Raw genomic sequence first — 10,153 nt, forward strand, 5'->3', positions numbered from 1 at the left:
GTGGTTATTTCCAGTACGAGAGGGATGGAGTACTGTAGCCTCAAGACACTCTCGGTGGTGGTTTCATAACTTGTACCAGGGCCGTAATTTCTGGGGGGTTAGGGGGGCTACAGCCTCTTCAGTGTTTTCTATATAGGCCTCAAAATACCCCAAAAAGTGCTTATTTAAAAAAAAATACCCTCACCTGCGCATGCTCGCTTTGTTCGCCCCCCTACGCCCTTCCACCTCATGAACCTATGATGCCCTCCAGCCCCCTCAAAAAGTATGCCAAAATCACGGGCGTGTGTACTAACGATAAGCACTGGATAGTTTTCAAATGGTGACGGTTATTTTTAGCAACATGGGAACACAGTGCAGCCCTAATACATTTCTCAGTGGTGTGCCGGAACAACATCAGAGTCTGGCATTTAACGGCTTGGAATTAATTTGATATGAATAAATAAACACACACACACACACACACACACACACACACACACACACACACACACACACACACACACACACACACTTGTTATCACTATTATCATTATTATTATCATGATTGTTATTATTATCTTTACTATGATTATTGCTATTATTGTTATTTCTATCTTCCTTTTTATTTCCAGTCATACTATTTTGTTCATTTGTCTCATTCATTTCATTTAATTTTCCATTGATGTATATTTTCAGCTCTAGGGCTGCCTGGTACTTCATGTAAAAAACCGTTTATTATTATTATTATATTATTATTACACACACACACACACACACACACACACACACACACACACACACACACACACACACACACACACACACACACACACACACACACACACACACATTCTGTTATCCACTTTACTATGTGTGTGTTACGGAAATTCAACATACAGTCTTCACTCACCATACATGTCCATCCTCACGGCCTTCCTCCATCCCCCCCCATCTCAAATCTCATCCCTCTACCCCCGTGCCCTTCCCTCCCTTCCCCCCCGCCTCCCCCGTCCCCGCGGAGACACTCACGCAGAAGATCCTCAGCCCGCCGCCGCTAATCAGCCTGGCCCCGGACAGCCCGTCTTGCCGGCCTCTGTAATCACGTAATGGGGCGTGGGTGAGTGACGGCCGCTGACCCCCCCCTCCCCTCCTTCCCTTAGCCTGCCCCCGACACTCCTCCGCCCCCCCTCCACGAATACACCATTCCTAACCCTCTCCCCGTCACCCCTCCCTTTAATTCCCCTGCCAAATACACTCCTCCAGTCTCCTCCTCCTCCTCCTCCTCCTCTTCCGCCCCCTCCTCCTCCTCTTCCTCCTCTTCTCTCCCTTCTCCCTTATCAGATTCTTCCTTACACAAATATAATCACATCAGGCAGACGGCGCGGCACCATCCCCCCCTTTCTTCCCCCTCCCTCTCGCCCCCCCTCAGTCTCCCCTCCCCCCTCTCCACGGACACTGCCCATTCTCTCTCTCTCTCTCTCTCTCTCTCTCTCTCTCTCTCTCTCTCTCTCTCTCTCTCTATCTCTCTCTCTCTCTATCTCTATCTCTCTCTCTCTCTCTCTCCACCTGATTTATACCCCCCCCCCCCAGGTAATAGGCCCATTGATAGCATTCACAGCATCCCTCTTATAGCATTGGATACCTCAGATGCCCACTCTCTCTCTCTCTCTCTCTCTCTCTCTCTCTCTCTCTCTCTCTCTCTCTCTCTCTCTCTCTCTCTCTCTCTCTCTCTCTCTCTCTCTCTCTCTCTCTCTCTCTCTCTCTCTCTCTCTCTCTCTCTCTTTCCCTCCTGTCACTTCGTCCCAGTCCTGTCTCGTCTCTCCATTCCTCCCTTTCCTCTCCCTCACCTCACCTCCCTCCCCTTCCCCCCTTCCACCCTTGTCTAAGAGTCACTTCAGACATGCCAGCGTTGTCTTGTCACCCCTCACCGCCCCTCCTAAGGAATATATCAAGGGATCTTCAAGTCCCAAGCCGGTCAGGGCGAAATTAGGAGAAGGCAAGACGTCTCCCACAAAATAGACTTGATGTAAAACTTGTAAATAGGAAAATACTTATGGCTAGAAAATGTCAGTTTGGTGTTAGTTCGAGGAAACCGATGGAGCAAGAAAAAGTGGCAGAGCTCCCAAGTGTGTGGATGAGAAGAACCACAATATAAACTTGATGAAAAACTTGTAAATAGGAAAATACTCGTGGATACAGAATGAAAGTTTGGTGTTACTTAGAGGAAACCGAAGGAAAAAAAAGAAAAAAAGGAACGGCTCCCAAACGTCTGGACGGGAAGAAAATCACAAAATAAACATATAGGGAAATACTCGTGGATACAGAAAGAGGTAGGAAAACAGGAAAACAGATAACAGGAAAACAGATAGGAAAACAGACAGAAAACAAATTGGAAACAGGAAAACAGATAGGAAAACAGATAGGAAAACAGATAGGAAACAGAAAGGAAAACAGATAGGAAAACAGAAAGGAAAACAGAAAGGAAAACAGATAGGAAAACAGAAAGGAAAACAGATAGGAAAACAGATAGGAAAACAGATAGGAAAACAGATAGGAAAACAGATAGGAAAACAGATAGGAAAACAGAAAGGAAAACAGATAGGAAAACAGAAAGGAAAACAGAAAGGAAAACAGAAAGGAAAACAGATAGGAAAACAGAAAGGAAAACAGATAGGAAACAGAAAGGAAAACAGATAGGAAAACAGAAAGGAAAACAGAAAGGAAAACAGAAAGGAAAACAGATAGGAAAACAGAAAGGAAAACAGATAGGAAAACAGAAAGGAAAACAGATAGGAAAACAGAAAGGAAAACAGATAGGAAAACAGATAGGAAACAGAAAGGAAAACAGATAGGAAAACAGAAAGGAAAACAGAAAGGAAAACAGATAGGAAAACAGATAGGAAAACAAAAAGGAAAACAGATAGGGAAACAGAAAGGAAAACAGATAGGAAAACAGATAGGGAAACAGAAAGGAAAACAGATAGGAAAACAGATAGGAAAACAGATAGGAAAACAGAAAGGAAAACAGATAGGAAAACAGATAGGAAAACAGATAGGAAAACAGATAGGAAAACAGAAAGGAAAACAGAAAGGAAAACAGATAGGAAAACAGATAGGAAAACAGAAAGGAAAACAGATAGGAAAACAGATAGGAAAACAGAAAGGAAAACAGATAGGAAAACAGATAGGAAAACAGATAGGAAAACAGAAAGGAAAACAGATAGGAAAACAGAAAGGAAAACAGAAAGGAAAACAGATAGGAAAACAGATAGGAAAACAGAAAGGAAAACAGATAGGAAAACAGAAAGGAAAACAGATAGGAAAACAGAAAGGAAAACAGAAAGAAAAACAGATAGGAAAATAGAAAGGAAAACAGATAGGAAAACAGAAAGGAAAACAGATAGGAAACAGAAAGGAAAACAGATAGGAAAACAGAAAGGAAAACAGATAGGAAAATAGAAAGGAAAACAGAAAGGAAAACAGATAGGAAAACAGATAGGAAAACAGATAGGAAAATAGAAAGGAAAATAGAAAGGAAAACAGAAAGGAAAACAGAAAGGAAAACAGATAGGAAAACAGATAGGAAAACAGAAAGGAAAACAGATAGGAAACAGAAAGGAAAACAGAAAGGAAAACAGAAAGGAAAACAGATAGGAAACAGAAAGGAAAACAGAAAGGAAAACAGATAGGAAAACAGAAAGGAAAACAGATAGGAAAACAGAAAGGAAAACAGAAAGGAAAACAGATAGGAAAACAGATAGGAAAACAGATAGGAAAACAGAAAGGAAAACAGATAGGAAAACAGATAGGAAAACAGATAGGAAAACAGAAAGGAAAACAGATAGGAAAACAGAAAGGAAAACAGATAGGAAAACAGTAATACAGATAATAGGAAAATACGAATACAGATAACGGGAAAACAGATAGGAAAACAGATAGGAAAATACTCGTGGATACCGAATGCAAGTTTGGTGTATCTACGAGGAAACAAAACAAGACAAGGCTCCCGAGTGTCTGGACGGGAACAGAACCACAAAACAAACTTACAATCAAGAAACAACAACGGGGAAAAAAAAGTGGACTCAGGATAACATTTAAGTGCTGGTTTAACTTCATCATCGAGGAAAAAAAAGTGGATAGACAACTTCTTTGGGCTTCACCTCCACCTGCCTCCACACACACACACACACACACACACACACACACACACACAAACACACACAGCAGCGACGATTAGCATGAGGAGGTGGAATGATTAGAACAGAGTAATTACGCTTAATAGTCTTGAGTTGATAGTTGGACAGACGTGGTAGACGGAGGGGAAGTCGAGGAGGAGGAGGAGGAAGATGGGGATGTTAAGACGGAGGAAGGAGGAGGAGGAGGAGGAGGAGGAGGCCAATGTCTCGTTTCCTCTCCCTCCGGACATGTTGTTGGACGCCTTCCGATGAGAGGAGGAGGAGGAGGAGGAGGAGGAGGAGGAGATGTCGTTGCATGTAATGAGTCTTGCTTAGGAGACGCAGGGACGGACGAAGGAGATGGGTTGTTGCTGAGATGGGAAGGGAGGAGGAAGCTGACAGCATCTCTCCTCCTCCTCCTCCTCCTCCTCCTCTTCCTGGTTCATCTCCTCCTCCTTCTCCTTGTTCTCTTCCCCTAACTCTTCTCCTCCTTTTTCCATTTCACATTTTGTTTGCCTATATTTGTCTTTTCCTCCTCCTCCTCCTCCTTATTCTCTTCCTCTATCTCTCCTCCTCCTCTTCCCAGTCTTCTTTTTCCATTTCACATTTTGTTTCCCTATTTTTTTTTCTTTTCCTCCTCCTCCTCCTCCTCCTGTTTCATTTCCTCCTTCTCCTTCTTCCTCTATCTCTTCTTCTCCTCCTCTCCCCAGTGTTCTTTTTCCATTTCACATTTTGTTTCCCTATTTTTTTTCTTTTCCTCCTCCTCCTCCTCCTCCTCCTGTTTCATTTCCTCCTTCTCCTCATCCTCTGTCTCTTCTCTTCTTCCCAGACTTCTTTTTCCATTTCACATTTTGTTTCTCTTTGTTTTTCTTTTTTTCTCTTCTTCCACCTCCTTCTCCTTCTCATCCTTCATATTCCACTCGACATTTTGCTTCCCTTTATCCTTTTACGTCCTCCTCTTCCTCCTCCTGTCATTACACACCCACCCACCCACACCCACCCACACCCACACCCTCCCCCAACCCACCCCCTCTCACCCGTCCCCCCTCCTCACACACATTTTAAGGGTTCATATAACACTCGCATTCACCTCAGCTCACAGAATTAACACACAACACCGCATTACCATAACACCTCCATCCACCTGCCTGCCTGCATTGCCTCTCCTCCGCCACCCTCGCAAACGGCAGCATCGCGTCGGAACACACGTTAATATTCTTTTCGTCTCCGGCACCTGCGTCTGTACCTGGTGGTGGTGGCCGCGGCGAGGCAGGTAATGAGCGAGTTAGGGAGATGAGCGATTCTACACCCTGGATATAGAGTACGTGTTGACTTACCTTACCTTTACCTTAATCACTTTTACCTTCATTATCCTTAGTTTTATTAGAAAGGTTAAGTGCTGTCTTTTTTTATGTATGGCTTGTTGTTCTCTCCTTCCTTCATTTCCTCTTACCGTCATTTCTTCCTTCCGTTCGTGTTATCATATATACATACTTACATATTGAGACAGACAGACAGACATAGCTTGGCCCATCCTCTTCCTGTGGGTGATCTAAGGGGCGTGAGTTAAGCATTTCGCTCTCCCCGGCACTCCTAGTAATGGGGGAGGAGGGGAGAGGGGAGGGGGGAGAAGGGGATAGGAGAAGAGCAATGAGGGAAGGGGAGAGGAGGGGAAAAGCGATAAGGGGAGGGGAGGGGAGAGGAGAGGAAGAGCAATGAGGGGAGGAGGAAGGGGCAACTTGGGGAGGGGAGGGGAGAGGCGTCCTTGAGTGAGGTGCGGCGTTGTGGGGCTCCTGTGGGTGGAGAGGGGGTGAGTGGGGAGGAGAGGGGGGGGCTTAATGTAGAGAGGGACAAAGGTATGCTAGTGGGGGGCGGTGCTGTGGTTGAGTTGTTGTTGTTGTTGTTGGTGGTGGTGGTAGTGGTGGTGGTGGTGGTGGTGATAGTGGTGCTCGCTACTACTACTACTACTACTACTACTACTACTACTACCACTGATACTGATAAAACAAAACAAAAAGTAACGTCAATAATAATAATAATAATAATAATAATAATAATAATAATAATAATAATAATAACAATATCCCAACACCAGTAACAATGATAATGATAATGAGTCGAGGTATCCAGGTAGATTACAAAAAATAATAATAATGATAATGGCTTCTATTTTTTTTTATCAACGCTACATTAACTCTGAAGGTATTTTTTTTCCCTGCTCCTCTTTCAGCAGTAAATTATTAGTAAACAGACAGTGTTGTGTTGAGCCTTGTTGTTGTTGGCGGAGAGAGAGAGAGAGAGAGAGAGAGAGAGAGAGAGAGAGGAAGAAAAAAGAGAAAAAGGAGAAGAGAAGAAGGAATGAAGAAGAAAAAGAAAGGAAAAGAGAGAAGAGAAAAAGAGAAGAAAGAAAGTGAGAGAAAAAAATAAGAAAAGTGAAGATAGGAAGCACCGGAAGTGGCCTCTTAAACCCAACGAAGATGATGATGATGATGATGGTGATAGCGATAGTGAGATAAAGGAACAGGTGGTGATGATAGTGGTGATAATGAGTGCAATGCTAATGGTGATGATGGTGAAATTACGAGACAGGTTGTGATGATAATGGTGATGGTGATGAAGGTAAAATCAAAAGTTATTTATATAGGTAGTGAAGGTGATGATGGGGAATGAAGAGAGGGAAGAAAGGTAGGAGATGAAGTATTTGTGCACAGGTGGTGATGATGGTGGTGTTGAGGGGGGGGGGAGGGGGGAGTGGTGATGAAGGGGGGCACTGAGGGGGTCTCAAGTCCCTGGTTCTGGTACTCAAGGTTACGTGAGGCTCAGAAAGGTGAGGTGCCCCGTGTGTGCGTGTGTGTGTGTGTGTGTGTGTGAGGGTAGGAAGTATGTGTGCGTTTTGCTTATACTTTTTTTTGTAGTAGTAGTAGTGGTGGTAGTAGTAGTAGTAGTAGTAGTAGTAGTAGTAGTAGTAGTAATAGTAGTAGTAATAGTAGTGGTAGCTGTTGTTGTTGTTGTTGTTGTTGATGTTGTTATTACTGATCTGTTTCTCCATCTATTATTATTATTATTATTATTATTATTATTATTATTATTATTATTATTATTATTATTACCTGACTGATGATTGGCAATTCTCGTCACACCTTGAGGCCCTTACAGGTGTGTGTCTCTCTCTCTCTCTCTCTCTCTCTCTCTCTCTCTCTCTCTCTCTCTCTCTCTCCACACCTGTACCTCCGCCCCTTCATCCCTCCACCTCGCCCCACACTGCCTTTGTCCTCTCTATTTCCCTCCAAACCTGTCTGCACCTCTTCTCTACCTCGCCTCTCACTCCACAATATCAACCCCTCCCTTCCCTCCCTTTGTCTTCATTTCCCTCCACTCCTTACCTGTTCATCTCTACCGTTCCTCACACTCCACCTTGCCCCGTAACTCGCTTTGTGCTCCTTGGTTCCCTCCACATATGTCTGTACCTCGTCTCTGTCTCGTCTGACCTTCCCCCGTACCCCCTTTTTTTGTTCTTTGGAAATTTGATACTTCTTTCTTTTGCCTTTTTTTCCCATTTTCTTTGTTTCCAGTCGCCGTTTTCTATACTTTCAACCTCGTCCTTCCAACTTGTCTTCCTTCGCCTTTTTTCCCTTTTTCTTTGTTTCCAATCATCGTTTTCTATACCTTTTCTCCCTTTTTCTTTGTTTCAAATCGCCGTTTTCTATGCCTTTTTTCCCCTGTTCTTTGTTTCCAGTCGCCGTTTTCTATACTTTCAACCTCGTCCTTCGAACTTATCTTCCCTTGTCTGTCTTTCTTTGTTAAATTTTCTTCCTCACTAGTTTCCCTTCTTACTATTTACTCTGTCTTTCCTTTCTTCATGTCTCTTCTGTCTTCACCCCTTCCCCTTCTAACCTCTCCTCCTCCTCCTCCTCCTCCTCCTCCTCCAATTGCAGCTTTTATTTTCAGCGATGAAGGGACGGAGTTGCAAATTTCACCATTAGTACTTTTTCTCTCATCCAATTGCACCCATTTTTAGTATTCCCGATATTCTTTTACCATCGGACAGAAAATAATTGTTCAGTACATTTCATATCTATTCAAAGAGATATAAAAAAGGTATATAATATTTACTGTATTTTCCTGGAGGAGCGAAGCAAAGGCCTCACTGGGAATTATTTTCGAGCGCTGTTTTTACGCTGAATAATGAGTGGAAACATGACGAAGAGTGAGCCATTTGTCCCGCCGCTTCTTTTTCTCTTCTCGGGTGACGGCCTGGGGGAGAGGGAGGTGTCGGGGGATGTGTGAACGGGGTGGGGGGGATGTAGGCGACGGGTTGGCGGGAGCATCAGCGGCGGGGGCGGTGTCTCACTCTCTCCTCTCCTCTCCCCCTCCCTCAATCGTGACTCATGGCCCTCCTCGTGTGTCTCAGAGTTAGGTTAGGTGAGGTGAGGTTAGGTGAGGTGAGGTTAGGTGAGGTGAGGTGAGGTGAGGTTAGGTTAGGTTAGGTTAGGTTAGGTCACTTAATAGGTCAGTATTGTTCGACGCTCCCTTCTCTTGCATCCATCACTTCTAAAGGCAAAATAAGAGGTAAAACGCGTCTCCATGGGTGTTTGTTTACGTTCACGGTACAGAGGAAGGGTCAGACTACCACCAGGGTCAGAAAACTACCCCTGGAAATACCCGCAAATCCCACGAAATCCTTGTTGTATGTATGTGGATGAGCGTCGGAAGGTTTAAGAATATGACCCAGAATTGGTATTATAAGACACACTCGCTTCTCACATCAGCTATTTCTAAAGGTCAAAGAGGGGGTCAGTCGGGTTCTAATGAGTGTTTCTACAGGTTCATGGTACAGAGGAAGACTCACACTACCACCAGGGTCATAAAACTACTCCTGGAAATGCCCACAACTCCCACGAAAGCCTTGTCAAATGAGTGTTCTTGGGCGATGAAATGTTTTATTATACGACGCATCAGTGAGTCAGTCTTCCCGTTCTTTCCCTGTTGGATTATTTGCCTCTCGCCCTCAAGCACTAACCTTACCCACGTGGCGTTGCTCGGCCCCGCGTGCGTCAGTCATTTGCATAGTGTTGTTCTGCGTTTTCCCTCCCACGTCAGCGCTTGTGTCACCGTGTGTGTGTTTGTTCTCCTCCCCTTCTGCTGCCTGCCACTCCTGTCTCGTCGCCGCTGTGTTGTGCTGTGTTATGGTTCTGGCCGTTATTGCATCATGTTCCTCCTACACACTCACACACCTTCATCTCATCTTCAGCCCACACTTCCCCACACACACGCACCTTCACCTTATCTTCCCTTCATAGCTCCTTCCTATACATAACCTTACTATTCCCCTACATACTCACCTTCATCTCATCTTCAGCCCACACTTCCCCACACACACGCACCTTCACCTTATCTTCCCTTCATATCTCCTTCCTATACATAACTTTTCATTTGCCTTACTATTCCCCTACACACACCTTCACCTCACCTTCCCTTCACAGTTCCCCCCTCACACACCACCCTCACTCCCCCCCACACACCACATTCACCTTTCCCTCATAGCTCCCACAATCATACACCCCTTTCCCATGCCTCATTTCCCCCCCCCCCCCACACACACACACGCCTTCACCTCACCTTCCCCTCACAGTTCCCCCTTACACATCACCCTCAGCCTCGCCTCATAACACCTTCAAGGCTGCCAGACAGTCCTCCACACGGTTATCGGTCACAAAGTTTTATTCGTCGATTTATTGGAGGGTAAAATTCATCACACGTTTGTCATTAGACTGTGGCTCATCGGACATCCTCAAGGTTGCGTTCACACCAAACAAGTCACGTCAGCTCGAATCGTTATCATTTGATTAAAAAAACTGGCGAAATGTCTGTTAATATTAATCGATAAAGCGAGGCAATAAACCGTGATCTCTGCAGTATTATATTTTGTGTATTCGGGTCAAGGAAGAAGAATTATTAATATGTGCTGGGTATGATGTCGCCACCAAGGACCCAAATTT

This window comes from Eriocheir sinensis, chromosome 34 (genome assembly GCF_024679095.1).
Source record: "Eriocheir sinensis breed Jianghai 21 chromosome 34, ASM2467909v1, whole genome shotgun sequence".
Taxonomy (NCBI): Eukaryota; Metazoa; Arthropoda; class Malacostraca; order Decapoda; family Varunidae; genus Eriocheir; species Eriocheir sinensis.